Source organism: Canis lupus, unplaced genomic scaffold, assembly GCF_011100685.1.
Source record: "Canis lupus familiaris isolate Mischka breed German Shepherd unplaced genomic scaffold, alternate assembly UU_Cfam_GSD_1.0 chrUn_S1068H1237, whole genome shotgun sequence".
Classification (NCBI taxonomy): domain Eukaryota; kingdom Metazoa; phylum Chordata; class Mammalia; order Carnivora; family Canidae; genus Canis; species Canis lupus.
Window position 1 is genome coordinate 1 of NW_023329883.1, and position 10,305 is coordinate 10,305.

Below are 10,305 nucleotides of genomic sequence, written 5' to 3' on the forward strand. Positions count from 1 at the left end.
AAAATAAACATAGTGAGTGATTGTATTTGCTGTCTAGAATTTCCTATTTTTATCACACATTTATGTTGTTTAAATATATAGTTATGTGATGTTTTTTTGTCTAAAAGTCCACAGTATAACATCTAGTGCAAATATAAATGACTGTTATGATCTTAGGGCACCTGAGTGATTCAGTCAATTGAGAGTCTGACTCTTGATTTCAACTCAGGTCATGATCTTGGGGTTGAGAGATTGAGCCCCATGTCTGGCTCCCATGGAGGCTGCTTGGGATGCTCTTTCTCCCTCTCTGCCACTCCCCCAGCCCACTTCTGCCTCTCTCTCTCTCTTTCTAAACAAACAAATTGTTTAAATATTTTAAATCAAAAAATAAAAAAATTGTTGTTATTATTTTTAGTAATAAATGAATATTTAATATTTGGGGTTAACCAACATAAGTAATTATATTTTGGGCTGTATGATTTTAGTAATATTCCAAGGAATACACTAGAAATATACATACAAATATAGTCTAAAACATCCAATAATCATACTACAAATTAATGGAAGAAAATAGGGAATGTGAAGTTTAAAAATCACATGGCATTCCATTAGAAAAAAAATCTAAAAATCTTTTTTAAACTTATCTTTACTATTTTAAACATTATAATGAATTGAGGCTCCTGGATGGCTCAGTCAGTTAAGCATCTGACTCTTGATTTCAGCTCAGGTCATGTTTTCAGGGTTCTGAGATGGAGCCCTGTGTTGGGCTCCATGCTGGGTGTGGGCATGCCTGAGATTCTCTCTCTCCCTCCCCTCTGCACACCCTACTGCTGCTCACTTGTGCTCTCTCTTTTTCTAAAACACAACAAAACTAGACTGAATCACTGAAACTATTAATCAATATTTTTTTTGTAATTTCCATCCATATGTGATAGAACACTTTACATCGTGCTTACTCAATTTTTTTCTAACCACAATATTGTGTTTAGAGTATATTATCATTGAATACGTTCATTGAATAAAATACTGAATATGTAATATATAAAATATGTTGACCCTATTTTGGAAAAACAGAAAATTGAGTTCTATTAGCTTAAAATATTTTGAGTACAAGAACAGGCTATGCAAGATTCAGGGGGCAATGTTATTGAGAGAAGGCAGAAAATAATATCTTATGGAAAATCACTGTGCCTTAGAATAATTCCTTTTTGTTAAAAGTCTAAATTGACAATTCTACCAATGTAGAAACAAAAGAAAAGAGGTGTGAAGAAATCAAGATGTAAATTATGTTATACATTTGAATTCCAAGTATTATTGAAACATTTATTACAATTTGTATGTGATATTAATTTCCTGGATACTGCCATTTTATTACACATGTTGAGTATCTCTTTACAAAATGTATTCAAGCAAATATAACTCCACTACTCATCAAAGTAATTGGTTAACGAAGGAAGCTTTAATGCTTTTGACAACTTTTTTTGTGATCTTTTTCATTCCAGGGAGGCAAGATCTTAAAACTCTAACAAGAAATGTCCAATTTAAGAAAAACAGACGCAGTGTTTCATTTTCCAATACTGAATATACTTGAAACCAGATCGCTTTATTTTGCTTCTAAATGTCATTTTAAATAAAGTAACATACACGTATCTGCCTTGCCCCACCTCCCTTTTTGATTTTTATCTATAAAATGTATCACTTTTTGAAAAACATATTCTCCACAGACGGAGCTTCCTGAATGGGTCTTTCATTATTCCAAAAGGGCAAATATATTATCCGAGCTTAATAAATTATAGCTCTATTCTTCTTTGCAAAATGCCCTGAAAACAGTGACAAATATAACAATTTCCTAAGCGAAAGCGTCAAGGGAATTGCATGTTTCCTTTTACACAAATAACAGACATATGATTTCTATATGATGGAAGTTTGATAATTAAGTATGCTGGCAACAAAAAAAGTTCCTGTATCTCAGAAATAAGTTTCAGAATTAGGACTACTATATAGATTTTTATAATTAAAGTCATGCAACCTTCATTGCCCTGTTTGCTTCATTTCCCAGAGCCGTTAAGGATGCATGTGTTCATGGATGTGCATGCACGGATACGTGTAGGTGTGAGTATTTAAGGGAGTACAAGTATATATTCGAATATACAAGTACAAGCACAAGCATATGCAGATGTACCTGTGTATTTCCCCTCTGACAAGAGCAATTTTCTTTTTCCTGAGACAAAGTGGGCATTTCGTTCTTTGGTCCGTTCAGTTCATTTACTTGGAAAGCCCCTCTTGTCCATCACTCCGTGCTCGGCAACACACTGTAGCTAGGCTCCTAATCTAATAATGCCATGTGGTAGAGTGGTCTTTACCATCTTATCTTGATGCATGTTGGTTCCTTGCAGTTAAGAACTTGATTTCTTCCATCTTATTTACTTCAGTGTCTCATAATTGATAGTTGCTCAAAAACTGTTTGCCATATGGATGAGTGAGTTTTGCCCACATCATCCAAAGCACCTTATTTGCTTTATCATCTCTGCTTGAAAACAGGTTAGTAGCTTGTTTGATACAATGTTCTCACAGATGTTGTGAGGCAAGTGCTCTATAAAGCCCCCATGGAAGGAAGATTTATAACTGTTTTTCATTTCTTCTGGTGCTTTAGTGGTTTAGTTAGGGAGGCATATAATAGTGCTTGAAGAAGTGCAAGACACTAGAGAATGATAATGAAAAGTGAGCTTCATCTCAGTTTCTTTTCATGAGCTAGATAAAATAATAATATCTACCTCATAGGTTTGCTAAAAGAAAAATGAAGTGATGCATGCACTCAGTAAAGAAGCAGCACATAATAAGCAAGCAATAATGTAAGAACAATAATAAAAACCTTGTTTTTTAATGAATACAGAAAGTTTATTCTAGGCAAAAGAACCTGAAGAATTGCTTCTCCAACATCCCTTATAGGTAGAATGACTTTATGGTTCCTTTTGTCCCTGAGTGTGTGCTTTATACCTATTGTCATTACATAGTTATTAATAGTATTCCTTGTTACTCTCAAGAAGTATTCTAGTTTGGAAAATAAATTATGTGGTCACCCTACTACTGTCCTTTTTCATTCCCCCATTTTATTTATTTATTTATTTATTTATTTATTTATTTATTTACCTCTATGGGCCTTTTTTTTTTTTTAAGATTTTATTTATTTATTAGAGACACACAGAGAGACAGAGACAGAGAGGCAAAGACACAGGCAGAGGGAGAAACAGGCCCCATGCAGGGAGCCCGATGTGGGACTCGATACTGGATCTCCAGGATCAGGCCCTGGACCGAAGGTGGCCCTAAACCGCTAAGCCACCAGGGCTGCCCCCCCACCATTATATTTAAAAGCATTATTGAGTCACCTACAAATTATAGACCTGAAAATTCCCTAGAACCCAAGTAAACAAAGTGGCCAAGTATTACTGGTTTTTTATTCTTTCTCTTTAGGAAGAAGATTAACTAAGTTTTAGGTAATTTTATAGGAAAATACATTGCTAAGTTTTAGGAATAATTCTATCTTCTGTTTTTCCTGAAAAAGTAATTTTAGGGAATGTGCATACCTTTTTGTTTTAATGTTAAAAACTACATCTTTTCACTATATGTTTTGCCTGTTAACAAAATAAAAAAATTAGTATTTGTTTTCAGTTTTGATTTTTTTATTTTTCAGGAAAACTAGAAAGCTTAAAAGAGATAAAAACAAACAAAAATATAGTTAAACAAGAATATAACTACATAAGAAATGTCCACAAACAAGACCTACTCCCCCTCATCTACAAAATGGTACCTAAGATGAGTAGCAGTACAACACAGATATTATTTTTTAAATGGGGCTTGATAATGTATATTTTTAAAAATTTTTAAATTATTTTTCTTGATTTTTTTAAAAAGTAATTTTTCCAAGTTATTTTATTTCTTCAAGATTTTATTTCAAATCTAGCTAATTAACATATGTGTAATATAAGTTTCAGGTGTAGAATTTATTTTTTAAGTTTTTATTTATTTATTTTTAAAAGGATTTTATTTATTTATTCATGAGAAACACACAGAGAGAGAGAGAGAGAGGTAGAGACACAGGCAGAGGGAGAAGCAGGCTCCATACAGGGAGCCCAACGCAGGATTTGATCCCAGGACTCCAGGATCACACCCTGGACTGAAGGCGGCGCTAAACCGCTGAGCCACCCAGGCATCCCTCAGGTGTAGAATTTAATGATTCATCACTTACATACAATACCCAGTGCTCATTCCAAGTGCCCTCCTTAATACCCATCACCTACTTAATGCCCTCTCAGCCCTCCATCCACCTCTCCTTTGGTAACCCTCAGTTTGTTCTCTATAGAAGAGTTTATTACTTGGTTTCTCTCTTTTTTATTCCCCTATGTTCATCTGTTTGTTTCTTAAATTCCACTGATGAGTGAAATCAAATGGTCTTTCTCTGACTGATTTATTTCAATTAGCATAATACTCTCTAGCTCCATCCATATTGTTGTAAATGGCAAGATTTCATTCTTTTTTATGGCTGAGTAATATTCTATTGTATATATATCCCTCATCTTCTTTATCCATTCATTAGTTGATGAACATTTAATGCAATACTTATCAAGATATTATCAACTTTTTTTCACAGAGCTAGAACAAATAATCCTAAGATTTGTATGGAACCACAAAAAACTCCAAATAACCAAAGCGATCTTGAAAAAGAAAAGCAAGAAACAAAATAGATAAATATTGTGGAAGGGAAGGAAAATGAAATAATACAAAAAATGAGAGGGAGACAAACCATAAGATATTTTTTTTAAGATTTTATTTATTTATTCATGAGAGACACAGAGAGAGAGAGAGAATCAGAGACACAGGCAGAGGGAGAAGCAGGCTCCATGCAAGGAGCCCGACGTGAGATTTGATCCCAGGACTCCAGGATTAAGCCCTGGATAAGAGATTCCTAATGATAAGAAACAATATAGGATACCAATGGGGTTCTAGAGAGGAGGTAGGTGGTAAGATGGGGCAATTAGGTGATGGACATTAAGGAGGGCACTTGATGTTATGAGCACTGGAGTTACATGCAACTGATGAATCACTAAATTCTACCTTTGAAATGAATAATACACTATATGTTAGTTAAATTGAATTTAAATTAAAAAAAATGTAAAAAGGAAACAAAAGTTGGAGGCCATCACAATTCCAGATTTCAAGTTGTATTACAAAGCTGTAGTCAACAAAGGATGCCTAGATGGCTCAGTGGGTTAAGTGTCCAACTCTTGATTTCAGCTCAGATCATGATCAGAGTCTTGAGATCAAGGGTCCTGGATTGAGCCCTGAGTCCGGCTCTGTGCTATGGAGGGGTCTGCTTGTCCCTCTACCCCTCCCCCTCCTTGTGCCCGCTCTTTCTCTCTCTCTCTCTTTCTCTCAAATAAATAAATAAAATCTTAAAAAAAAAAAAGCTGTAGTAAACAAGACAGTATGGTATTGGCACAAAAACAGACACATAGATTAATGGAACAGAATAGAAAACCTAGAAATGGACAATGAATATTTTAAAAAATATTAAACATTTTAAAAAGTTGTAAAGGCATATATTTATGTATTTAATCAATAATGGTCATAAATATTATGTTTTCATGAAACATTTGTATGAAATAGCTCAGAAAATCTAGAAGTCCATGATTATACAAAGAGGAAGACCCTCTCTGAGAAGCAATCCTATCTTTAATCAGAAATACACTGCTTTACAACTTAGTTTGCTTATTAAATTCTTTCCTTATATGCTCCTCCTGTTACTCCCAAGCAGGGATCACCACGTTTGCCCATCTATACCTGCAAAATCTAGCATCAGAAAATGAAAACAAAAACACAGAGTTGAATACATAGATTCTATAGGGACAATCTGATAAAATGTTAATGCCTTCTACTGGGTCATCTGCAATACCTGATCTTCATAAAGCCATATTACTTTTAAAGTTAACAAGTAGGTCAAAGTGCTTATTTCCCATTCTGTTCTATATTTCACACATTTGGAGTAAAATACTGCTAGTGGGTCCAGAGAAGGAAAAATTATACCTATGAAAATTGAGAATGGCCTAAAAGACACACACAAGCTGACAACCCCAGAAAAACCTCCCTTGCTAAGTGGTTGACACTTCTGTAACTAAGCATTTTCCTTACACTGCTTGATTTTTGTTTTTGCTGTAGTTGGTTGTATTACCTGACACCAAATGAATATTTGCTTGGCTAGAAATCATCCTTTTTTTAAAAATGCTGTGTTGTGATGGCCTAATAATCCTTCGCATATTGTCTGAATTAATAAAAATTTTCCTTTTTTACATACACTGAGCTAATGAACATGGTTTCCCCTGTCAGGCATGAAGAATGTTGGTAATTTCAGAGCAACTTTGAACTTTATGGTAGGGTACAATCTGGATGACATCCACATTGGGGAAGGGTAGGAGAGAATTATAAAAAGAAAAGCAGAGAAAAGCCAAAGACAAGCCACTTTGCCATATTGTGTCTCTGGTAGTGGGATATAGTTGAATACACGCCCAATAATCATTTGTCCACCTTCCCAGCTCACAGAAACCTAAGTAACCTGCCAGCTCTAGGAAATAAGTAAGTCAGCGTTTTCCAATCTATGCAATATTACCCAACTGTGAGTCATAAAATTAATTTAGTGGATCAAAACCAATTTAAACTGTGAAGAAAAAATCAAAGTGCTTTTTTCCAGTGTATGGTAAATATAGTTTTACAGAAATTCTGTTTTTATTAAAATATAAACTGTGTGTAAGAGTGTTCATATAAAAGTAACCTTTTTACTGTGGGGTACTTTTAAATCTTTGGATAAAAGCCAGCTAATGGAAACTCTGTCATTGTGGCCTTTGATTTGTCTCTTGAGGGACAATGGTTGTTTCCTCATCACTGATCCTCAAGGGAATGTCCACAAGGTGTTTTTAGAAGAAAAGCTTGTTCCTTTATGGAAAGGGGAGCTGAGAAAAAACACAACTTTTTAAAACTCATTTTCCTTTCTTATTGGTACGTTATCGCATACCAATGATGCATACACTGCAACTGTCACTTGAATATTATTTTTATGCTGAAGATGACATCAGTAAGTTACTGCACTATGAAATGGCTTCCTTCCAGCCTTGTCAATTTATGTAATAAATGTCTGAATTATTTAAGCCATTGTTATATTGGTATTCTATAATTTATAGCAAAAAATCCAATGGCTGCAAGTCTAAAGGCAGTTGCACTGGAAGCAAAATTTAAATTATTTCTCCACTTTCATTGTCCTTATCTTTTACTATTTGCCCCTCTTTTCCTATGTCTCAGATCTTAGATTCATATTTGAGTTACTTATATTGTGTTTACTATTACTAGATAAATGTTCCCCTTTTAGATCATATTTTTTTGTTTATTTATTTATTTTAATAAATGTGTTGAAGAAAAGTTGCTTATCTCTAATTTGATCTCAAGGCTACTACTCAACTAGATTGATTATAAGATTCTCAGGATCAAGAATATTAATCTCATCAAATCTTAGATATTACTAATCTGTAAATACTGACTTCTTTAAATAGTTTTTTTTTTAAATTTATTCCAAAACCTTATCTGTACTCTATTAAATTATACATATCCTAACCTACTCCATTTTATTTATTCTTACTCTGTAACTTGTGGAATCATGAGCTATGGCTTATAAAACATATTAATTTTCATTGTAAATAGAGTGAAGGTAGAATTTAATTTTAATGAAGCTTGGTGTAACAAACATTCCACTCCAGTGAAATAATGCAAAGCACCAGCTGGAGACCAGCTGTGTCCTATGGTCTAAAATCTTACTATAACCCAATAAAGTAGATGCATTTTTCGATGAACTTTGCAAATCTTCAGATCAGGTCTCTTATATATTCTATATTAGCTAAGAAGCAAAAAAAAAAAAAAAAAAAAAAAAAAAAGAAATCATTGTCTTTGGAGGCTCATTAGCTTCTCTTTGAGGCTGTGCCAAAAATTTGGTTCTCTGTCAACAGATTGAAGTAATGTCTCATTGGACTACTTTGGTCCTAATGCCATTCCTTCCATATAGATAACCAAGGGCACCAGTGATGTTGCAAAAGTCATTGAGAAGACATGACCACCGGTTGACCTGCAAGCTGGACCCAGGCAATCGAAGATTCCCCTGTCCTAGGAATGTGTATTCCACTCGCCTTTCCCATTCCCAGAAGCTGTCCCAAGGATACAACCCGGAGGCTGAAATATGGTGTTGACCTGATTTGGATAGTATGTCTGAACGCAGTTAAAGCCTCTATGTAAACGTTTAAGATTTGCCAGGAAGGTGTGAAGATCTATTTGTCTTGAGATTGCCCAAAACAAAGCCTCATAAGTATGTTTCCTTGCTTTTTAAAGCTTCTACCTACCAATCTGGAATGGTCTACCTCTTTTTTTGGTTTCTCCGTTCTCTTTACATATGGGGGCTACTTCGGATTATACCTAAAGAGCTCCTGAGGGAGTTGTGAACTAACAAATATTTACATCAAATACACTCTTTATTAAATAAAACCATGAAAATATAATTGTATATTATACAAAAGGGCAATTTAAAAAACTTGGGTTTTAGATACTGGAGGTTCATCCTTGATAAAAGTCATGTAATTCAACAGTCCCAAGAGGCAAATAATTTCTATGATAATAAAAGTCCCAGCAGAAAGCTATATAAGTAGTAAAATCATAGGTGATATTATTTAATAAAATGTACAAAAAGGGTGATGTATTCATATAATATAATATTTGTGTTCAATAGAATAAAATCTTAAATAAGATTTAGGTTAATAATTTAATGCCATAGACTTGTACAAATGTCATAGTTCATGAGTTCTAGGGAAACCAAATATAACTAAATTATTTGCCTCTTATTAATCAGGCTGTGATCCAAAATTATAAATAGATTCCTTTTCTAGGTTTTGCTTTAGGCAAAGCATGGTTTTTATTGATTTATTATTATTATTATTAGATCCTAAAAGCTCCAGTTTTAGACTGTTCAATAAATGGTTGGGTCACATAATTCTATATCTAATCTATGAAGAGGGCATAGAGGATGTATATAACCTGGTTCGTAAATTTCTTGCATAAAATATCACAGAATGATAAATATTGTATTGATAAGTATCGTATAGGTACCCATTCTGTAAATACTGTAGGATATTTTTGAGTGGTTTGAACTTAGCTCTAACAAATATGGTATAATCTATTTATATATAGTGTGTTTACATGGAAAAGGAAGATAAGGGTTTTTAGGCAAGATGATGAACAGGAAGTAGGCAATTGCTTAATTGTTAACAGTTTTGTATAATATCAAGATTTAGATCAACTGATATAGATTCATTGTATAAGCAGAATGTTTTATTCTAGAAATTCAATCATTTGTAAATTAAGCAATTATTTCCATCATGCCTATTTTGTACCATGTAGTATAATAATGTCTAAAAACGTAGTGCTTTTCACTGTTATTATGCTTAAAATCCAATAAAAATGCATGCTATGTGAAGTTATATGCATTTGGGACCAAAATCTAAATTCATTATTAAATATATGAACATCAAGCTTCAATTTACCAAAAATTCAAAAGATAATAATAACAATCTTATTGAAAAAATTCAATGAAATGATAAATAAAAGTCTGTGTTCAATGCAAAGATGTTATGATCTATTGTTACCCACTTTTATCAGTGGTCTCAGGAGTTAACACAATGCCTGGTACATAAACTATAATTGCTGAATAAATAGCTGATCAAAGAAATGAGTTAATCATTGATATATAAAAAATCTTTTCAACTATATATCAATGCAGTAATAAACACAGAACAGAAAAAAGGGAACACTTTCTTATTTTGAAATGACAGTTGCTAGTATCAGACTAAGCCTCTTACTGAAATTATATAAAAAAAGCTTTGCGCAGTGGCAGTATCGTAGCCAATGAGGTTTATCCGAGGCGCGATTATTGCTAATTGAAATTATATAAAAATAAATAAATAAATAAATAAATAAATAAATAAATGAAATATAAAATTTTAGCAGTTTGAAGTATTGGAGAGCATCCGAGGGAGATGAGGTTTGAGGAGGCAAGAACTTTGAGAAAACAAAATGTGTAAGTCTGAACCCTACTTTGGTCAATTTTATTTTTTTTTCTCTTCAGGGCACTTTCTGATTCCCTAAATAGGGAATAAAAAGGTACAATCTAGAGTGTGATGTACTCTCAGCATGCTCTGAGAGAAAAATGGAATTTTAGAAACAGTGCAGGAGAGGTCTGATATA

General features: G+C 33.4%; 1 pseudogene; it reads left to right on the forward strand.

Moving 5' to 3' along the window:
• The first annotated feature begins 9,937 nt into the window (after positions 1-9,937).
• LOC119878169 lies at positions 9,938-10,021 on the forward strand (annotated as a pseudogene).
• Positions 10,022-10,305: the final 284 nt, after the last annotated feature.